This window comes from Salvelinus fontinalis, chromosome 19 (genome assembly GCF_029448725.1).
Source record: "Salvelinus fontinalis isolate EN_2023a chromosome 19, ASM2944872v1, whole genome shotgun sequence".
NCBI lineage: Eukaryota > Metazoa > Chordata > Actinopteri > Salmoniformes > Salmonidae > Salvelinus > Salvelinus fontinalis.
In genome coordinates, this window is record NC_074683.1 from 26335786 (window position 1) to 26358085 (window position 22300).

A 22300-nucleotide genomic window follows, 5' to 3' on the forward strand; every position below is an offset into this window, starting at 1 on the left:
GTCTGGTGATAGAAAACCCGGGTGGGGGTTATATTTGGAAGAGCAGAAAAGGGCCTGTCCAAGGACACCAGACCATAACTGTGCTCAGGGGCGGTCCTTTGATTTAATTAAACTCCAAAGGGAATTGGAGTTTCCTTCATTAGACAGTCCAAAATCACATTACACAATTTCACAAACAGTATCATCCTCACTCATTCATCTTATACAACAATTAGATGTAAGCCTCATGTCTGAGGCTATTATGTAAACAGCATTATGGTAATGTGGCCGTATTGTCTCTCATGAGTTTCACAAAATTGTATCAAACGGACCAGTTCGTAGCTGGCTTCTTCACCGATCTTTTATACCTTCTCCAGAACATAAATGTTGTTCGGATCTCAAGTTCTGTGAGGTGGAAGAAATTCCTTTGTTCTCTCTATGAAAACTCAATCTCTCTCTATACTGTGGCCATGAGGAGATAATCTCCTCCAGGAATTTACGACTTGAGGTCGCAGCAGCCTGAGTGAAGGAGACAGAGAGAGGGGATAGTGCTAACTGTACCCAAAGAGGGCAACGTCATGACAGAACCATATATCTTAGCTGAGCAGATCTATAAGTTATCCCAATTTGTAAGTCGCTCTGGATAAGAGCGTCTGCTAAATGACTTAAATGTAAATGTCATTTTTATGACAATATTATGTCATTTGTTGTCATGTACAGTTCAAATAGTTTTACCAGTCCACTTGTATGCCCATGTACAGTAGGGATGAAGAGTTACACATGGTTCAGTCAGAGCCAAAATGTCATATTCAGATAGATGTGTATGGCTCTGGGTATAGTAGCCCAGTCATTCAGAGAAGCAACAAAACAGAGTGTTTAGTCTTGTTTTTCTGAAATCTCATTTCCACTTGACTGCTCCAGTCTTCCCTGTACAATGATATGGGATGTCAGAATGATGGCATGGTGTGGGATTATGCGTCATGACTGGCATGGTACGCAGATTAACACCTCGAAATTGAGCTCAGGTGAATCCTGTTTCCATTGATCATCCTTGAGATGTTTCTAGAACTTGATTGGAGTCCACCTGTGGTAAATTCAATTGTTCTGTTGATTTGGAAAGACACTGACCTGTCTATATAAGGTCCCACAGTTGACAGTGCATGTCAATGCAAAAAACAAGCCGTGAGGTCGAAGGAATTGTCCATAGAGCGCCGAGACAGGATTGTGTCGAGACATAGATCTGGGGAAGGGTACCAAAACATTTATGCAGCATTGAAGATCCCCAAGAACACAGTGGCCTCCATCATTCTTAAATGGAAAACGTTTGGAAACACCAAGACTCTTCCTAGAGCTGGCTGCCCGGCCAAACTAAGCAATCGGGGGAGAAGAGCCTTGGTCAGGGAGGTGACCAAGAATCCGATGGTCACTCTGATAGAGCTCCAGAGATGCGAGAACCTTCTAGAAGGAGCCCACCTCTGCAGCACTCCACCAATCAGGCCATTGTGGTATAGGTCTCCCGGGTGGCGCAGTGGTCTAGGGCACTGCATCGCAGTGCTAGCTGCGCCACCAGAGTTTCTGGGTTCACGCCCAGGCTCGGTTGGGTTCGCGCCCAGGCTCTGTCGCAGCCGGCCGCAAGCGGGAGGTCCGTGGGGTGCAGAGATCATCCGTTCACCTACTCTACATCTCACAAAGACATGGCGGTTGGAACCAAAAATCTAAAATTTGTACACATCAGACCAAGGGATGAATTTCCACCGGTCTATTGTCCATTGCTCGTGTTTCTTGGCCCAAGCAAGTCTCTTCTTCTTATTGGTGTCCTTTAGTAGTGCTTTCTTTGCAGCAATTCGACCATGAAGGCCTGATTTATGCAGTCTCCTCTGAGCAGTTGATGTTGAGGTGTGTCTGTTACTTGAACTCTGTGAAGCATTTTTTTGGGCTGCAATCTGAGATGCAGTTAACTCTAATGAACTTGTACTCTGCAGCAGAGGTAATTCTGGGTCTTCCTTTTCTGTGGAGGTCCTCATGAGAGACAGGTTCATCATAGCGCTTGATGGTTTTTGCGACTGGACTTGAAGAAACTTTCAAAGTTCTTGACATTTTCCGTATTGACTGACCTTCATGTCTAAAAGTAATGATGGATTGTTGTTTCTCTTTGCTTATTTGAGCTGTTCTTGCCGTAATATAGACTTGGTCTTTTGCGAAATACCACCTCTACCTTGTCACAACACAACTGATTGGCTCAAACGCATTAAGAAGGAATTAAATTCCAGAAAATTAACTTTAAAAAAAAGCCACACCTGTAATTGAAATGATTTCCAGGTGACTACCTAATGAATCTGGTTGAGAGAATGCCAAGAGTGTGCAAAGCTGTCATCAAGGCAAAAGGTGAATCTCATAAGGATGGGAGACAGGCGCATGAATACGTAATAGGGTTTTAAATTCTTGATCCAAAACAAAAGAGCGAGGTGTTAACTTATATAATTCACGGGACGAGACCCATGATGACAAGTGCCCAAAAATACACGTAGCACCAAAAACCGAATAAAACAGAGCACAGGTACTTACATGACCAACAGACATACGACAATGATTGACAAGTACAATCGGGAACAGAAGGCACATACAGTTGAAGTCGGAAGTTTACATACACTTAGGTTGGAGTCATTAAAACTCGATTTTCAACCACTCCACAAATTTCTTGTTAACAAACTATAGTTTTGACAAGTTGGTTAGGACATCTACTTTGTGAATGACACAAGTCATTTTTCCAACAACTGTTTACAGACAGAGTATTTCATTTATAATTCACTGTATCACAAAGTTTAAATACACTAAGTTGACTGTGCCTTGACTGTCCCTTTAAACAGCTTGGAAAATTCCAGAAAAATGATTTCCTGGCATTAGAAGCTTCTGATAGGCTAATTGACATAATTTGAGTCAATTGGAGGTGTACCTGTGGATGTATTTCAAGGCCTACCTTCAAACTCAGTGCTTGACATCATGGGTAAATCAAAAGAAATCAGCCAAGACCTCAGAAAAAAAATTGTAGACCTCCACAAGTCTTTCCAAATGCCTGAAGGTACAACTTTGATCTGTACAAACAATAGTACGCAAGTATAAACACCATGGGACCACGCTCAGGAAGGAGACCCGTTCTGTCTCCTAGAGATGAACGTACTTTGGTGCGAAAAGTGCAAATCAATCCAAGAACAACAGCAAAGGAACTTGTGAAGATGCTGGAGGAAACAGGTACAAAAGTATCTATATCCACAGTAAAACGAGTCGTATATTGACATAACCTGAAAGGCCGCTCAGCAAGGAAGAAGCCACTGCTCCAAAACCGCCATAAAAAGCCAGACTACGGTTTGCAACTGCACATGGGGACAAAGATCGTACTTTTTGGAGAAATGTCCTCTGGTCTGATGAAACAAAAATAGAACTGTTTGGCCATAATGACCATCGTTAAGTTTGGAGGAACCTAGAAGGCTGGTGACGTAGACCTCCGTAGCTGGTGAATGGAATGAGCAGCAGTACCGGGGGAATCCGTGACAGTTTAACACTTTTTTTGGTTGCTACATGATTCCGTATGTGTTATTTCATAGTTTTGATGTCTTCACTATTATTCTACCATGTAGAAAATAGTCTAAATAAATAAAAACCCTTGAATGTGTAGGATTGTCCAACCTTTTGACTGGGACTGTATACACACACACCCACACACACTCACACACTCTGATGAAGAGAAACCCACGCAGGTCTGGGTTACTCTTCCTCCTCCATAACCGTAGCTGCTTCTCAGACAGGCACTCCTTCTACACAGGGACCAAAATAATCTCACATTTCAAATTGAAGAGAAGGCAACAGTAGTCTAATCTGTCACCTTTGATGCAGCAGTGACTATTCTCCTTCTCCTGTTTCCAGGTTGGTTTTCATTTTGTAAGAATAGGTGCGACTAGCTCACAATTAAAAACAAAGACTTTATTGATCTAATTCTTGTTAAAATCATTATAGAATGCATGTTTTCTTAACATACAGCAGTGCTTATATTTGTCTAGCCCTTTTCACCCTTCTTTGTTTGGGATGAGGGGATGGAAGGCAGATGGGGATGAGGGGATGAGGGGGGATGGAAGGCAGATGGGGGGGAGGGGATGAGGGGGGATGGAAGGCAGATGGGGGATGAGGGGATGAGGGGGGATGGAAGGCAGATGGGGGATGAGGGGATGAGGGGGGATGGAAGGCAGATGGGTTGCTAGATGTGAAACCACACAGGAAGAGCTTTGAGGAGATTGGCCATCTACACTTCACGGAGAATAAATGATCAGTTTTTTATTTCTGTGCAGCTTTGTCTGTTTCCAGTCAACACACACACATAGCCACCAGAGATACTGTAAAACACACTGTAAGCAGCTAATGGGGATTGTAATAAACTAGCTAATTAAAGCTAAATGTTCTTGAAGTCTGGTCCCAGGCAACAGCCTCTGCAGTGGTGTGTGTGTGTGTGTGTGTGTGTGTGTGTGTGTGTGTGTGTGTGTGTGTGTGTGTGTGTGTGTGTGTGTGTGTGTGTGTCAGTCAGTCAGTCAGTCAGACCCCACCCTGGGGAGGAGTGTATGATGTGGGCTGTGTGAAGCAGTGAGGAGCCACAGAGAGGCGTGGTAGTGGTGCTGGTTCACTTTTTCCATTACTGTAATCTCATACATGTATTGAGCTAGAGTAGCAACCACGAGGCAAGGACATGACCTTCAATTTGGGGGTCACTATCTCTGTGACTAAGACCACAACTGAACATACAAATCATGTGCTTGTCTCTGTTTCTCACCTAGAACAAGACAAATATTTATTGCTCTGTTTCCACTTTCTCCTTCTCTCCATCTCTTCCACCCCTCCTTTTTGTCTGTCTTTTCCCTCACTCCTCCTCTCTGTCTCCTGTCCCTCTCCTTCCCTTCTCCTACCGCTCTCTCTTTCCTCTCTCATCCTTCCTGCCCCACTCCTCCCTCTTCCCGTTTTCCCTCTTCTTCCCTCTCAAGGGTGCTGCTCTTCTTTTCTGCACTTCCTCTCTTTATTTAGGTCCCAGTTCTAAATAAGCCCCTGGGAAACATATTTGACATAAAAGACATTTCCTGTCCTCTAGAAAATGGGGATGAAGGAAAAGAGAGAGAGAGAGAGAGCAGTTTAAAGAGAGAATGAGAAAGAGAGAGAACAAGAAAGAGAGAGGAAATGAGATTGCAGGAGGCAGGGGCTTCTTCTGACACCCCAGCCAAAGGCATCATCCTCTGTGTGAGTGTGTTTACAAAATGTTTGAGTGTGTATATGACATCGATACCATAAGTAAGCCTGTCTTATCCATTATAGTTACATTCCAGTCATTATGTTTACTAGCTACTGTGGTAGTAAGGCTTGGGGAAGACAGACACAGAGAGGTAGTATTTTCTCTGCTAGTCTGTCTAACCCTCTTCCCTGACACTGTAAACTCTGTCCCTGACTCTGTAAACTCTGTATCACACTGTGTGTGTGTGTGTGTGTGTGTGTGTGTGTGTGTGTGTGTGTGTGTGTGTGTGTGTGTGTGTGTGTGTGTGTGTGTGTGTGTGTGTGTGTGTGTGTAAGCCCTGGTGGCACTGCGGTCTATAACACTGTAATGTGATTTGGTCAAAGTGATGTTTATCTCCCGTAGAGGAAGTCAAACTGAGAGAATTCACACTCGGTCTGCATTCCAAATGGTACCCTAAACCCCATCGGCCTCTTCAAAAAGTAATGCCCCAGAAAGTGTTGGTATGAGACTACTGGAGCTCAATAGGTCATACTACTTTTGCCCATCTACCCTGTTTTCACTTCTTTCTCTTACGCTCTCGTCCTCTCTCTCACTCTCTCTACCTCTCCCTCTCCCTCTCCCTGCCAGCCTGGGTTTATGGTGCAGTGCCATAAGAGGCTTGGCACTCTAACCTTAGTGAATAGCTTATTCTGGGATCACTCTAACCACACTGGATGTGTGTGGCTGTCTACAGGAGAATGTAATAGGGACCAGACTGTTAGTCCCCTAACTCATAGACGTTCTCCTCTCCCCTGTAACTAGTCCCCATGTCGTTGCTGTAAATGAGAATGTGTTCTAAGTCAACTTACCTGGTAAAATAAGGGTAATGGATCTGGTCAAAAGTAGTGGATTATATAGGGAATAGGGAGTCACTTGAGACAAACATTCCCATTCATGTTCTCTAATGGGTCTACCCGTAGGAGGGAAAGCAAGAAGTATAGCAGGAACTTCAGGAACTTCAGCATATCAATGTGCTTAATTAACAGTCTATGGATTCTATTTCTGGACAAGTATGTAGTTTAAAGTGGAGCCTTTCAGCATTTTAGCAACATGAAAACATTTTCTGACAAGCAAAAAATTCATAGAATATTTGGGAATTACGTATTATAAGGCATTTATGAAAATTATATAGCAATATAGAGTGGGAAAGCAGCTGTGCGTTTGGACATTTAATAGACACTGCAGTAAATAAAACCTAATAAAAACATGTCTTGTCCAGGGCCGGAGTCTAAGCAGACCGATGCACCATAGCTAATCAGAGCTACAAGTAGGCCTTTATGCAAACAAGCCATTTACCACACAGGCCTGCCATCATTCACTTTGAACTGGACTGTGTGTTTACAGGCAGTTGCAACAGCGCGACTTTAGATCATTAGAACGCATTCGCCAAAAGCCACAAAATACACCTGAATGGATTTCTGCAGATATGTCAACACTATGGGAGTTCTCTTACATTTGGGAACTTTACAGTCCTATTGATCAAACAACCATGGAAAGGTAGGCTCTCTCTCCCTCAATAATGCACATCAACAACAATCATCAACAACAAACGCTAGCCAGTGCAAGATTAACTCAATTCTGACGAAGGAACATTAGATACAACTTAAAACTTTTTCAGATAGTTCACCGTCAAATTTGCACTGATAAATAATGGGGAATTGTAGCCCACTCGTCCTTCTGCAGCTTGCCTACAACCAAGCACCCAAGTTAACTGGCTAAAATTGGCTAGCTTGCTAGCTAGCTACTTCTAGACACAAGTGAGAGAACACCTCACTCTGGCCATTTTACTCACCATAGCAGAGCTGGTTAGCTAGGCTGTTTACATGTTATCTAGAGCATTCGTGACTAACTATAACTTTTTTTGCCTACGTTTACTGACACCGGTCATATTCAGCAGGTGTTGCACATTTGTAAATTCATCTGTTATTCTGCACTCTGAGTAGATAGCCAGAGTGAATTTGCAAACACAAGTGATATGCTAACTGGATAACAGTCATTCAAGTTCTTGCTAACTAACCAAATGACTCCTGCATGTCTAGCTGTGTATAGCGACCAAAAAACAAGATGAGGGGAAAAAGCCAGTCACTCACCTACTCCTCCAATGACATGACATCCTCCTAGCAGCTAGCAAGCTAGCTAGCTAACGTTAGGCTCTGTGTTTTTAGCTAGCTATAGAAATAGATGTGCTAGGCTATTAGCCACTTTATGACTGACTTGTGATCATTGCCCTTGTTAGTTTGATTGTATTGACATTCCCAGCCTTAGTTACATTTGTCCTTTTTTGTCCAAAATATTGAGTCATTGAAATGGAAACTGCATCTCGAATGGAGGCAGCAAACAATGTACCAGGCCAATTATGATTTACAACCTGATAGCAATATTTTTTGGACTACTTAAAAATGTGTTGGTGAATTACATTAATCATACATTGAACTGCATCCAACAATGCCTTTGTTTGTCTGTTTCATATCTGCAAAGTAGTTAATAAAATGCTGTCAGTTCCACTTTAATGACTGTATGATGCTCTCTGAATAATCCCCATATGAATTGCCCCCTGGTATTGATGCTTTGTATTGATAATGATAATTTGTTTTCTAATATGTTACCACTTTTATGTATTACTGGGGAGGAGAGTATTCTGCCACAGCTGATAATGAGCAGGTGCTTGTGGTGTGTCAGGTGAACCTCCCCAGTCTCAGGTGTGTCTGGTCTGCTTGTGCTTTTGGCAGCAACTCTATGTGTGTTCTGGGAGGAGAGAAGTGGTGTGTGTATCTGTGTACACACTATAAACCTCACACATCCTGCCACAGAGAGGATGTGGCTCCGGTTATTATCAAAAGGTGTGTGATTCTAGTCTATTTTGTAGTTTCAACAAACCCCGACTACATCTCACAGTTCAGGCTTGATATAATTTATCTCTACAGCTCACAGAAAAAAAGCAAAGAAAATGTAATTCAAATAATTTAACCAATGTCGAAAAATAACCACAATTTCGGTTAATCGCTCAGCACTAATTCCAGGACTGTCACGCCCTGGCCTTAGTTATCTTTGTTTTCTTTATTATTTTTGTTAGGTCAGGGTGTGACATGTGGGATGTATGTGTTTTGTATGTTTATGGGGCAGTGTCTAGTCTAGGTGTATGTATGTCTATGGTTGCCAAGATTGGTTCTCAATTAGAGACAGCTGTCTATCGTTGTCTCTGATTGGGAACCATATTTAGGCAGCCATATTCATTGGGTATTTTGTGGGTTATTGTCTATGTCTATGTTAGTTGCCTTTGTCTGCACTTGTCATTTATAGCTTATAGCTTTTGTTGTTTTGTAGTTTGTTTAAGTGTTTTTCGTTTTCAATAAATAGATGATGTATTGTTATCACACTGCGCCTTGGTCCTTCTCTCTTCAACGTTACGACGAGCGTGACAAGGACATTAGCCCAGTCATTCTGTGCGTGTGTGTCTGTCTGTGTCTTAGTCTGTGTTTTTGTCTGTGTGTGTCTGTGTTCCTTCATTAGCACAATCCCTCTGTTACGCTCGTTGGTGGAATGAGGTGCAGCGTGGTAGGCGTAAATTTTACTTTATTAAATGAACACAGAAAAAAATTAAAATACAAATGAAACGTAAAGTTTAGTAGGGCTCAACAGCACAGTACCAAAAGAAGATCCCACAAACTACAGGTGGAAAAAGCTGCCTAAGTTTGATCCCCAATCAGAGACAACGATAGACAGCTGCCTCTGATTGGGAACCATACTCGGCCAACAAAGAAATAGAAAACATAGATTGCCCACCCTAGTCACATGTGACACCCTCTCAGAGTCCTGGTGTATAATCAATCTGCTCTCAGCAGTTCCATAATGTTTAAACCCATTTCATCAAAGGGATCTGACTCACTGGATTCTCTCCACTCGATGACTGATCAAATCTCATCCTGCTCAAACAAAAAGGCTTTTCTATGCTGCAAATGAGGCTTCAGGCTGAGTCAATCACATATCATCACACCAGTTCAAAGTCAGTGTAGATAAAGAGTGTCCTTGACTGGAGAGACACACACGCTGTGTCCCAAATGGCACCCTGTTCCCTACATAGTGTAGTGGGGGGGGTTTGCCTGTCTGGACTGACTGACTGTACCGAGTCACAGCCAATCAGCTTACTGGTCATTAGTTACTGGTCACCCTGATTTCATGAACAACTCTGGTCTTAATCTGCTAATAGTGTTGGACAGTGAGACAGATAGATGGACTGGGCACCTCATTGATTTACTTACATATACTCTCCGTTATCCTTTGTCCTTTGATGCCCTTTTGACCCTTTGAGCCATCTAGGGGAAGCTCAGTATGAAACTTCTACACTGTATACTTAACATAAAAAATATATGATTTCCTTTACGTGATTATAGTCTCCATTAGCCCCTCTCGTTCACATAATGCACCCTCACATGGACACACATGAAGCAGAACATCCCCTGCTTAGAGGGAGCATACCCATCTAAAGAGGCTAAGGTTGCTGACTGGAATTAGGTGACGGACTCCATGGCTGTTCCCAGAGTGGGAGGTTGCTGACTGGAATTAGGTGACAGACTCCATGGCTGTTCCCAGAGTGGGAGGTTGCTGACTGGAATTAGGTGACAGACTCCATGGCTGTTCCCAGAGTGGGAGGTTGCTGACTGAGATTAGGTGACGGACTCCATGGCTGTTCCCAGAGTGGGAGGTTGCTTACTGGGATTAGGTGACAGACTCCTGTAGTGCAAAGCAGGAAGTGTCAGGAGCCAGTAGGAAGTCGGGTCTTTGTCTGTGTGCCGGTGGTCAGCCATACCTAATGATTTAAATCAAATCATATTGTATTTGTCACATGCTCCGAATACAACAGGTGAACAGAGCCCCAGGATCAGCTTGCTTAGGGGGCTCTTCTCCAGGTTAATTTCTCTGTAGGTGCCTATGTTATGGAAGGTTTGGGAATCGCTTTCTTTTAGATGGTTATAGAATTTAACGACTCTTTTCTCAATTTTGATAATTAACGGGAATCGGCCTAATTCTGCTCCGCATACATTATTTTGTGCTTTACGTTGCACACAGATGTTTTTGCAGAATTCTGCATGCAGAGTCTCAATTTGGTGTTTGTCCCATTTTTTTAATTCTTGCTTGGTGAGCGGACCCCAGACCTCACAACCATAAAGGGCAATGGGTTCTATAACTGATTCAAGTATTTTTAGCTGGTAATTGGTATGTTGAATTTTATGCTCCTCTTTATTGCATAGAAGGCCTTTCTTGCCTTGTCTCTCAGATTGTTCACAGCTTTGTGGAAGTTACCTGTGGCGCGGATGTTTAGGCCGAGGTATGTATAGTTTTTTTGTGTGCTCTAGGGCAACGGTGTCTAGATGGAATTTGTATTCGTGGTCCTGAAAACTTTACCTTTTTTGGAACACCATTATTTTTGTTTTACTGAGATTTACTGTCAGAGGCCAGGTCTGACACCAACTGTGCAGAGGATCTAGGTGCTGCTGTAGGCCCTCCTTGGTTGGGGACAGAAGCACTAGATCATCAGCAAACAGTAGACATTTGAGTTCAGATTCTAGTAGGGTGAGGCCGGGTGCTGCAGACTGTTCTAGTGCCCTCGCCAATTCATTGATATATACAGTTGTGTAACGGCTTTCTTCCATAGGTGAAGGAGAGGACCAAAGTGCAGCGCGGCTAGTGTTCAACATGTTTAATACAAGAACAAGTGAAACACTACAAACAACATACAAAATAACAAATGTGCAAAACCGATACAGACCTATCTGGTGCAGACCACAAACACAGAGACAGGTAACAAACACCCACAAAATCCCAACACAAAACAAGCCTCCTATATATGAGTCTCAATCAGAGACAACGACTACCATCTGTCTCTGATTGAGAACCCACACTAGGCTGACATAGAAACAGACAAACTAGACACACAACATAGAATTCCCACCCAGCTCACGTCCTGACCAGCTAAACACATACAAAACAACAGAAAACAGGTCAGGAACGTGACAAGTTGAAGTCGGAAGTTTACATACACCTTAGCCAAATACATTTAAACCCAGTTTTTCACAATTCCTGACATTTAATAATGGTAAAAATTTCCTTTTTAAAAGGTGAAATGTAAGAATAATCGTAGAGAGAATGATTTATTTTAGCTTTTGTTTCTTTCAGCATATTCCCAGTGTGTCAGAAGTTTACATACAATCAATTAGTATTTGGTAGCATTGCCTTTAAATTGTTTAACTTGGGTCAAATGTTTCGGGTAGCCTTCCACAAGCTTCCCACAAGAAGTTGGGTGAATTCTGGCCCATTCCTCCTGACAGACCTGGTGTAATTATAGGATTGAGGTCAGGGCTTTGTGATGGCCACTCCAATACAATGACCATGTTGTCCTTAAGCCATTTTGCCACAACTTTGGAAGTATGCTTGGGGTCATTGTCCATTTGGAAGACCCATTTGTGACCAAGCTTTAACTTCCTGACTGATGTCTTGATGTTGCTTCAATATATCCACATCATTTTCCTGCCTCATGATGCCATCTATTTTGTGAAGTGCACCAGTCCCTCCTGCAGCAAAACACCCCCAACACATGATGCTGCCACCCCCGTGCTTCACGGTTGGGATGGTGATCTTCGGCTTGCAGCCTCCCCCTTTTTCCTTCAAACATAACGATGGTCATTGTGGCCAAACAGTTCTATTTTTGTTTCATCAGACCAGAGGACATTTCTCCAAAAAGTACGATCTTTGTCCCCATGTGCAGTTGCAAACCGTAGTCTGGCTTTTTTATGGCGGTTTTGGAGCAGTGGCTTCTTCCTTGCTGAGCGGCCTTTCAGGTTATGTCGATATAGTTCTTGTTTTACCTTGTATATAGATACTTTTGTACCTGTTTCCTCCAGCATCTTCACAAGGTCCTTTGCTGTTGTTCTGGGATTGATTTGCACTTTTCGCACCAAAGTGCATTCATATACCTAGGAGACAGAACGCGTCTCCTTCCTGAGTGATGTGATGGCTGCGTGATCCCATGGTGTTTATACTTGTGTACTATTGTTTGTACAGATGAACATGGTATGTTCAGGTGTTTGGAAATTGCTCCGAAGGATGAACCAGACTTGTAGAGGTCTAAAATTGTTTTTCTGAGGTCTTGGCTGATTTATTTTGATTTTCTCATGATTTCAAGCAAAGAGGCACTGAGTTTGAAGGTAGGCCTTGAAATACATCCACAGGTACACCTCCAATTGACTTAAATTATATAAATTAGCCTATCAGAAGCTTCTAAAGCCATTACATAATTTTCTGGAATTTTCCAATCTGTTTAAAGGCACTGTCAACTTAGTGTTCGTAAACTTCTGACCCACTGGAATTGTGATACAGTGAATTATAAGTGAAATAATCTGTCTGTAAACAATTGTTGGAAAAATTATTTGTATAAAGCACAAAGTAGATGTCCTAACCGACTTGCAAAAACTATAGTTTGTTAACAAGAAATTTGTGGAATGGTTGAAAAACGAGTTTTAATGACTCCAACCTAACTGTATGTAAACTTCCGATTTCAACTGTATGTTGAAGAGAGTGGGGCTTAAGCTGCATCCCTGTCTCACCCCCCGGCCCTCTGGAAAGAAATGTGTGTGTTCTTTGCCAATTTTAACAGTTGTTGTTTGTGTACATGGATTTTATAATGTTGTATGTTTTTCCCCCAACACCACTTTCCATCAATTTGTATAACAGGCCCTCATTCCAATTTGAATCAAGCTATTTTGAAATCAACAAAGAATGATAAGACTTTGCCATTGTTTTGGCGTATTAGTTTGTCAATTAGGGTGAATACGTGGTCTGTTAAACAGTAATTTCATAAAAAGCCAATTTGACATTTGCTCAGTACATTGTTTTTGCTGAGGAAATATATGAGTCTAATGTTAATGATAATGCAGAGGATTTTCCCAAGGTTGCTGTTGACTCATATCCCACAGTAGTTATTGGGGTCATGTTTGTCTTCACTTTTGTGGATTGGGGCGATCAGTCCTTGGCTCCAAATATTGAGGAATATGCCAAAGCTGAGGATGATGTAGAAGAGTTTAAGTATAGCCAATTGGAATTTGTGGTCTGTATATTTTATAATTTCATTTTGGATACCATCAACCCCACAGGCCTTTTTGGGTTGGATGGTTTGTATTTTGTCCTGTAGTTCATTCAATGTGATTGGAGAATCCAGTGGGTTCTGATAGTCTTTAATAGTTGATTCTAAGATTTGTATTTGATCATGTATATGTTTTGGCTATTTGTTCTTTGTTATAGAGCCAAAAAGATTGGAGAAGTGGTTTATCCATGCATCTCTGTTTTGGATAGATAACTCTTCGTTGTTTGTTTAGAGTTTTCCAATTTTCACAGAAGTGGTTAGATTCTTTGGATTCTTCAATTACATTGAGCTGATTTCTGACGTGCTGTTCCTTGTATTTCTCTATTATTTTAGTGATTCACCATAGTGAAGGTCTACACTCTGGGTCTCTTTTTCTGGGTCTCTATGTTTTTGGTTGGATAGGTTTCTCAATTTCTTTCTTAGGTTTTTGCATTCTTCATCAAACCATTTGTCGTTGCTGTTCATTTTCTTAGGTTGTCTGCTTGAAATATTTTGATTTGATAGGGAAGCTGAGAGGTCAAATATACTGTTTAGGTTTTCTACTGCCAAGGTTACACCTATTTTGTCCAGGAAATCTCTATAAGGGATTGAATTTGTTGTTGCCTAATAGTTTTTTGGTAGATTTACACACTACTTTCCTTCCATCTATAGCATTTCTTAATATTATTCAGTTCCTTTGGCTTTGATGACTCATGATTGAGCAAAGCTATGTTAAAGTAGAGTGTGATTTTGCTGTGATCTGATAGAGGTGTCAGTGGACTGACTGTGAACGCTCTAAGAGACTCTGGGTTGAGGTCAGTGATAAAGTAGTCTACATATGAGCTATCGGTGTACCTACCATAGGAGTCCCCTCGAAGCCTACCATTGTCTACGTAATACCCAGCATCCGACAGAGCTGCAGGAGTTGTGACCCGTTTTTGTTGGTTATGTTGTCGTAGTTGTGTCTAGGGGGGCATATGGGGAGAGAATGCTGACCCCTCCAGGTAGGTCTTTGTCCTCCTGTGTGCTGAGGGTGTCAGATTCTTGTCTAGTTCTGGCATTTAGGTCACCACAGACAAGTACATGTCCCTGAGGCTGGAAATTGTTGATCTCCCCCTCTAGGATGGAGAAGATGGCATCATTAAAGTATGGGGATTCTACTGAGGGGGTATAGGTAGCACACATGAGGACATTTTTCTCAATTTCCTTATTCATTTCTAGCCAGATGTAAAATGTTCCTGTTTTGACTAATTTAATAGAGTGGGTTTGGTCTGCTCTATATCAAATTAGCATACCCCCTGAACAGTGTCGATTTTAGCATGTAAATCTTGGTGGGGCAACTCCCCCCCCTTATTTTTTTAGATACATGCCAGCGAAGCCACTACACAACACAACACTAAACAATACATGAATTGCACTATAACAGCAACTAGCGGTGCCCACAAACTGTTAGAGTCTACATAAAGCTGTCCTACATAAAGTGAATCCTTACCACCGCTACACCTGGCTATCAGCGGAGCCTTGTCTGGCAACGAAACAATTAATTCAGCCTCATTTACTGCCTTTTTAAAACATAGCTGATATGGCTGACCATATATCCCTGGCATATAACATAATTTATGCAGCAGCATATAAGATATTTTTGTACTCACCTTGTTGTGCGTGGTGGTCCTTCGTTGGCAAATTTTGTGATCAAAGGAAACGATTGACAATCGTTGGAATACCGTTCAAAGCATATTTTCCCAGTCTGACTTCCCACTGCAATGCTGGCGGTTAGCCACTGAAATTTGCAATTTCCAACTTGTGTAATTATTATGTCCAATGGCCGATGCGCACCGATACGTTTTATCTATATTTTCTCTTCATTATTTATCTTCATATGACAAGGATTAAAAGGATTTGCCAGTAGACTTGATTCACGATGACGACTGCTAGCTAAAATTGTGAAAGTAAGATGTTGACATGATCAGTCCAATCAAAGCTACTGTACATATAACGTGATTTTACATCATTTCTGAGGCCAGTGACCTTGAACCTTCTTGGAAGGGCACTTGTAATATAAATCTATGGTAGCACCCAAAGGGCCGACATTTTGGATGTCTACCATTACGAAAGTACTGAAGCTAGGCGAGTGCGCAATGTCCCCATGAGTGACAGAATACTGAGCCAATCCCAGCGCAATTATGTTATTTTCTGCTGGCTCGCCTCACCACCACAGAAAGCACTGAGCTAGGCTGAAACACCTGCATTTTGGAGCTGCTTTAGTCAAGAAAACAAAAAAGAGACCATGCTTGTATGCGGCTTTATTAACTCAATTATATATATATATATTTTACATTGTTTGCAAACTGATAAGTGACACGTATTAATGCCAAAATAACATGCAAGCCCCCCCATTTTTTTTTTACAAATATATTTATATATTTTATTTTTTGGGGCAAAAAAATTGGGTCTCAAAACAGGTTGAATGACGGGTCACCACTGCCCCTGAGTCTCTTCCCTGTTTCACACCTGGTAGTTTGGTGGATGGGACTACCAGCTCTCTGTAACCTAGAGAGCAACCATTGGGTCCGTCTCCTTTATACCATGTTTCTTGTAGGATGACAATGTCTGTATTTCCAATTTATTTGATGAAGTCTGGGTTCTTGCTCTTTAGGCCAACAGCAGATGACCTCAGGCCTTGTATATTCCAGGAAGGGATAGTAAAAGCTTTGTGTTCCATAGTGTTTAGTATTGTTTTTGTGTGGTTTAGGCCCGGACCATCACAGCAGGTGTGAGCAGAGCATGTTGAGCATCTCTTTCTGTCTCTTTCTGTCTCTCTCTCTATTTCTCTATTTCTCCGTCTCCCGCTCCTTCTCTGATATCTTTCTCTCTCTCTGATATCTCTCTCTTCAGGTCTCTGAAAGTATTTTTTCCCCTCCGCGTGCTGAAAGGAAAACTGTTATCCTCTCCCCAGCCTTCTCTCACCAGGTATGTCTCTCTCCCTCTCTCTTTCTCTCTATCTTTCTCTCTGTATAATTTCTCTGTATATATTTTATGTATGCGGTTGCAAAAATGCTGCGTCACTGTTACTGTTTGTCAGGCATATGAAGAGTCTCTCTCTCTCTGTAGGGGAGCTACATGAGCTAGCAGCTAGACTGCCACAGCTACAAGGAGCACTGGCATATTGCTGCTCTCCTTTCTCCTCCATCTCTCTCTATCTGCTCATGTTCTTTCTCACACCCTCTCTTCAATTTCTTTCTCACACCCTCTCCTTTACTACTGTTCAGTGTTTGTGTTTGGGGTAATTTTTGAGGATCATTTAGTTGTGGCCAAAGAAAGTATGGAAGTGTACTGTTTGTGTGTTTTAGGTGATGAACAATTTGACATAGAGAAGGGCTTTTAAGTGTGTGTGTGTGTGCGTGCGTGCGTGCGTGCGTTAGAGAGAGACAGACACTGCGTGCCAAAATGACAGTGAGGGGGACTGACAGCCCAAGTGCAGCCAGGACTTTGTCTAATTGGTGAATGGAGGACGACCGATCACACACAACTCCCTCAAGGTTTAGATCAAACAGCAGGCGAATTGTGTCTTTGTCTTCTGATTGGCTGCTGATATGTTGTAACAACTCGTCCCTTCATGTTGAACTGTTCTTGGTGGCTGTTGACATTCAGGTACATTTCAACTCAGCTGCTATGTCCTTCATCCCCATCGTACACTAAATGCCTGAGCGCTGACTGGGATTAGGCATCTCCCTCCCTACCTCCCTCCCTCCCTCCCTCGCTCCCTCCCTCCCTCTTTCTCTGAGGAATGAAATCAGCAGTGACATTTCTGATTGACCTTTTCCTATTTGTTTAGCCTCTCTCCTTTCAGTCCCCCCTCTCTGAAGCAGCATAGAGTAGAGGCAGGCAGATGCTGCAACAGCCATGTTTCTTGTTTGTTGTTCTTATTGGAGAACCCATCACAGCAGAGAGAGAGAGTGGCCCATTTTCCCAGATCAGAACAACATATTATTTTATTAGAGGACGAGAGGAGAGGGCCAGCCTGCCTGTGTGCATCCATGCATGTCAGTGTGCATAATTAGGTGCATTTGTGTTGAGTGTGTGTGAGAGAGAGAGACTATGTGTGTGTCTGTGCATGCTTCATGCCAGATACACTCCTTATTGACACAACAATTAGACCCTCTGAAGCTGCCTGCTGGTTGTCTGGCAAACCCAAGGAGTGTGTGTGTATGTGTGTGTGTATGTGTGTGTGTGTGTGTGTGTGTGTGTGTGTGTGTGTGTGTGTGTGTGTGTGTGTGTGTGTGTGTGTGTGTGTGTGTGTGTGTGTGTGTGTGTGTGTGTGTGTGTGTGTGTGTGTGTGTGCGTATGTGCGTACGAACAGAGGTAGCCAACCGGTTACTGTGTAGAATCGGAGAGATGGGATTGTTCTTTAATTGTCGGCCATTGCAGCAGAGAGAGCAATGATGTAATGTCCTAGAATGGGCCCCTTTTGGTGTCCCCCTTTTTCTCCTCCTCTCTCCCTCTCTCCCTCTCTCTTTCAGTCTCCCTCTCCCCTTTTCCCTCCTTCTTTATCTCCCCGCCCCCTCTCCATCTCTCTCCCTTTCTAACTCTCTCTCCCTCCCCCTCTTTAATTTTCTCTCTTCCTGCCTCACTCCCTCTCCCTCCCCCTCACCATACACAGTTAAGCAGGAACATGGGTTGCTGCTCTATGCTTCTAGCTAGCTAGTCTGGTACTTTATAGGAAGGATGTACTAGGCCTAATGCACATCTAAACCCATTCTCCACCTGCTCAATGTCTGTAGGCCTACCCTGTGTGGTCTTTACTGGAGGCCTTGTGATGGGGTGATATAATTCTATGGTCCTTGTGGGTTGTTAATGCTATTATCCCATGTCCTTGTGGGTTGATAATGCTATTATCCCATGGGCCTTGTGGGTTGATAATGCTATTATCCCATGGGCCTTGTGGGTTGATAATGATATTATCCCATGGGCCTTGTGGGTTGATAATGATATTATCCCATGGACCTTGTGGGTTGATAATGATATTATCCCATGGGCCTTGTGGGTTGATAATGATATTATCCCATGGGCCTTGTGGGTTGATAATGATATTATCCCATGGACCTTGTGGGTTGATAATGCTATTATCCCATGGGCCTTGTGGGTTGATAATGATATTATCCCATGGACCTTGTGGGTTGATGATGATATTATCCCACGGGCCTTGTGGGTTGATAATGATATTATCCCATGGACCTTGTGGGTTGATAATGATATTATCCCATGGGCCTTGTGGGTTGATGATGATATTATCCCATGGGCCTTGTGGGTTGATAATGATATTATCCCATGGACCTTGTGGGTTGATAATGATATTATCCCATGGGCCTTGTGGGTTGATAATGATATTATCCCATGGGCCTTGTGGGTTGATAATGATATTATCCCATGGGCCTTGTGGGTTGATGATGATATTATCCCATGGGCCTTGTGGGTTGATAATGATATTATCCCATGGACCTTGTGGGTTGATAATGCTATTATCCCATGGGCCTTGTGGGTTGATAATGCTATTATCCCATGGGCCTTGTGGGTTGATAATGCTATTATCCCATGGGCCTTTTGGGTTGATGATGATATTATCCCATGGGCCTTGTGGGTTGATAATGATATTATCCCATGGGCCTTGTGGGTTGATAATGATATTATCCCATGGGCCTTGTGGGTTGATAATGATATTATCCCATGGGCCTTGTGGGTTGATAATGATATTATCCCATGGGCCTTGTGGGTTGATGATGATATTATCCCATGGGCCTTGTGGGTTGATAATGATATTATCCCATGGACTTTGTGGGTTGATAATGCTATTATCCCATGGGCCTTGTGGGTTGATAATGCTATTATCCCATGGGCCTTGTGGGTTGATAATGCTATTATCCCATGGGCCTTGTGGGTTGATAATGATATTATCCCATGGGCCTTGTGGGTTGATAATGCTATTATCCCATGGGCCTTGTGGGTTGATAATGATATTATCCCATGGGCCTTGTGGGTTGATAATGATATTATCCCATGGGCCTTGTGGGTTGATAATGATATTATCCCATGGGCCTTGTGGGTTGATAATGATATTATCCCATGGGCCTTGTGGGTTGATAATGATATTATCCCATGGGCCTTGTGGGTTGATAATAATATCAAGCCTCTGGTGGTGAAGATGACTTCCTAAAGGGAGAGGAAGTCACACTGGACCATCAAATACAGTACATCTTTCCACAGCGTGACCCTAGTGTATGATCTCATGCTGGCTCTGGGTAAGCCACAGAGCTAGGCTACTCCAGGGGATGCTGCCTGCTGAGGGTGATTAATGATTTGAGCTAATCAAACATAATAATTTATTCTCCTAGCTTAACTATTATAGATCTGCCATGTTTTTTTCCCCCATAAAAAAACCCAGAATACATTTGAATTGGTAGTAAATTGCACTGCACTTAAATTTTGTGCCCATAGAAATATAAATGTATAGTAATTCTACTGTAATGGTTGTGCCTTTATCTGGAGTTGTTAACATATTACAAAGGGAAACCCAGCCGTGAGATGCCTAGTGATGCAGAACTACCAAACGAGCTACACTGAACAAAAATATAAACGCAACATGTAGTGGTTCATGAGCTGAAATAAAAGACCCCAGAAATGTTCCATGTGCACAAAAAAGCTTATTTATCTCAAATGCTGTGCACAAATTAGTTTACATCCTTGTTAGTTAGCATTTATCCTTTGCCAAGTTAATCCTGACAGGTGTGGCATATCAAGAAACTGATTAAACAGCATGATCATTACACAGGTGCACCTTGTGCTGGGGACAATAAAAAGTCACATAATAAGTTCCATGAACTCACTTTGTGTGCAATAGTAGTGTTTAACTAGATTTTTGAAGACTACCTTTGTACCCCACACACACTATTATCTGTATGGACCCTCACTCAAGCAGTGAATTTCTAACGCAGATTCAACCACAAAGACCAGGTAGGTTTTCCAATGCCTCGCTAGGGGCACCTATTGGTATTCTGTATTTTATTAGGAGCAGCAGCTATTCTTCCTGGGGTCAACACAAAACATGAAACATTACATAATACAGAACCTTAATAAACAACAACTCAAGGACCGAACTACATATTTATTTTTTAGACACTACCGTTCAAAAGTTTGGGGTCACTTAGAAATGTCCTTGTTTTTGAAAGAAAAGCAAAAAAAATTGTCCATTAAAATAACATAAAATTGATCAGAAATACAGTGTAGACATTGTTAATGTTGTAAATGACTATTGTAGCTGGAAACGGCAGAGTTTTTTATGGAATATCTTCATATGCGTACAGAGGACCATTATCAGCACCCATCACTCCTGTGTTCCAATGGCACGTATTAGCTAATCCAAGTTTATCATTTTAAAAGGCTAATTGATCATTAGAAAACCCTTTTGCAATTATGTTAGCACAGCTGATTACTGCTGTTCTGATTAAAGAAGCAATAAAACTGTCCTTCTTTAGACTAGTTGAGTATCTGGAGCATCAGTATTTGTGGGTTCGATTACAGGCTTGAATTTGTTCTGGATTTGGGGACTGTAAAAAGACCCCTGGTGGCATGTCTGGTGAGGTAAGTGTGTGTGTCAGAGCTGTGTGTAAGTTGACTATGCAAACAATTTGGGATTTTCAACACATTAATGTTTCTTATAAAAATAAGTGATGCAGTCAGTCTCTCCTCAACTCTTAACCAAGAGAGACTGGCATGCATAGTGTTTATATGAGCCCTCTGATTACAATGAAGAGCAAGACATGCCACTCTGTTTTTGGCCAGCTGCAGCTTAACTAGGTCTTTACTTGCTTCACTCGACCACACTACTGTACAATAATCAAGATAAGACAAAACTAGAGCCTGCAGGACTTGCTTTTTGGAGTGTGGTAGATGGGTAAACATTCAAAAAGCAGACATTGAATATCCCTTTGAGCATGGTGAAGTTATTAATTACACTTTGGATGGTGTATCAGTGCACACAGTCACTACAAAAATACAAGTGTCCTTCCTAACTCAGTTGCTGGAGAGGAAGGAAGCCGCTCAGGGATTTCACCATGAGGCCATGATGACTTTAAAACAGTTACAGAGTTTAATGGCTGTGGATCAACAGCATTCTAGTTACTCCACAATACTAATCTAATTGACAGAGTGAAAAGGAGGCCTGCACAGAATACCACTATTCCAAAATATGAATCCTGTTTGCAACAAGGCACTAAAATAATGCTGCAAAAAATGTGGTAAAGCAGTTAACGTTTTGTCCTCAATAAAAAAGGGTTATGTTTGGAGCAAATCCAATACAACACATTACTGAGAATGACTCTCCATATTTTCAAGCATAGTGGTGGTTGCATCATGTTATGGGTATGCTTGTAATCGTTAAGGACTGGGGAGTTTTTCAGTAAAAAAAAAATGGAATGGAGCTACACAGGCAAAATCCTAGAGGAAAACCTGGTTCAATTTGTTTTTCCACCAGACACTGGGAGATGAATTAACCTTTCAGCTGGACAATAACCTAAAACATGAGGCCAAATCTACAGTGAATGTTCCTGAGTGGCCGATTTACAGTTTTGACTTAAATATGATTGGAAATCTATGGCAAGACAAGAGCATCTTTCTCTAGCAATGATCAACCAACAATTTGACAGAGCTTGACGAATTTTTGAAAATAAAAATGGGAATATATTGAACAATCCAGATGTGCAAAGCTCTTAGAGAATTACCCAGAAAGACTTACAGCTGTAATCGCTGCCAAAGGTGATTCTAACATATATTGACTCAGGGAAGTGAAAATGTATGTAAATTAGATTTTTCTGTATGACATTTATAATACAACCAGAAACATGTTT

At 42.0% G+C, this 22300-nt stretch overlaps 1 protein-coding gene across 20 annotated transcripts in view; it reads left to right on the forward strand.

Annotated features, from left to right (window-relative positions):
- The window catches only part of LOC129816562 (microtubule-associated protein 2-like), a 192540-nt gene that overhangs the window by 38481 nt on the left and 131759 nt on the right, over positions 1–22300 (forward strand). For 19 of the 20 annotated variants that reach the window (XM_055871159.1, XM_055871161.1, XM_055871162.1 and 16 more), the window contains exon 2: positions 16296–16370. The exons of the other annotated variant lie outside the window; for it this stretch is intronic. The gene's annotated coding sequence lies outside the window, so the exon portion shown is untranslated. The remainder of the gene's footprint in view (positions 1–16295; positions 16371–22300) is intronic. 20 annotated transcript variants of the gene reach the window in all.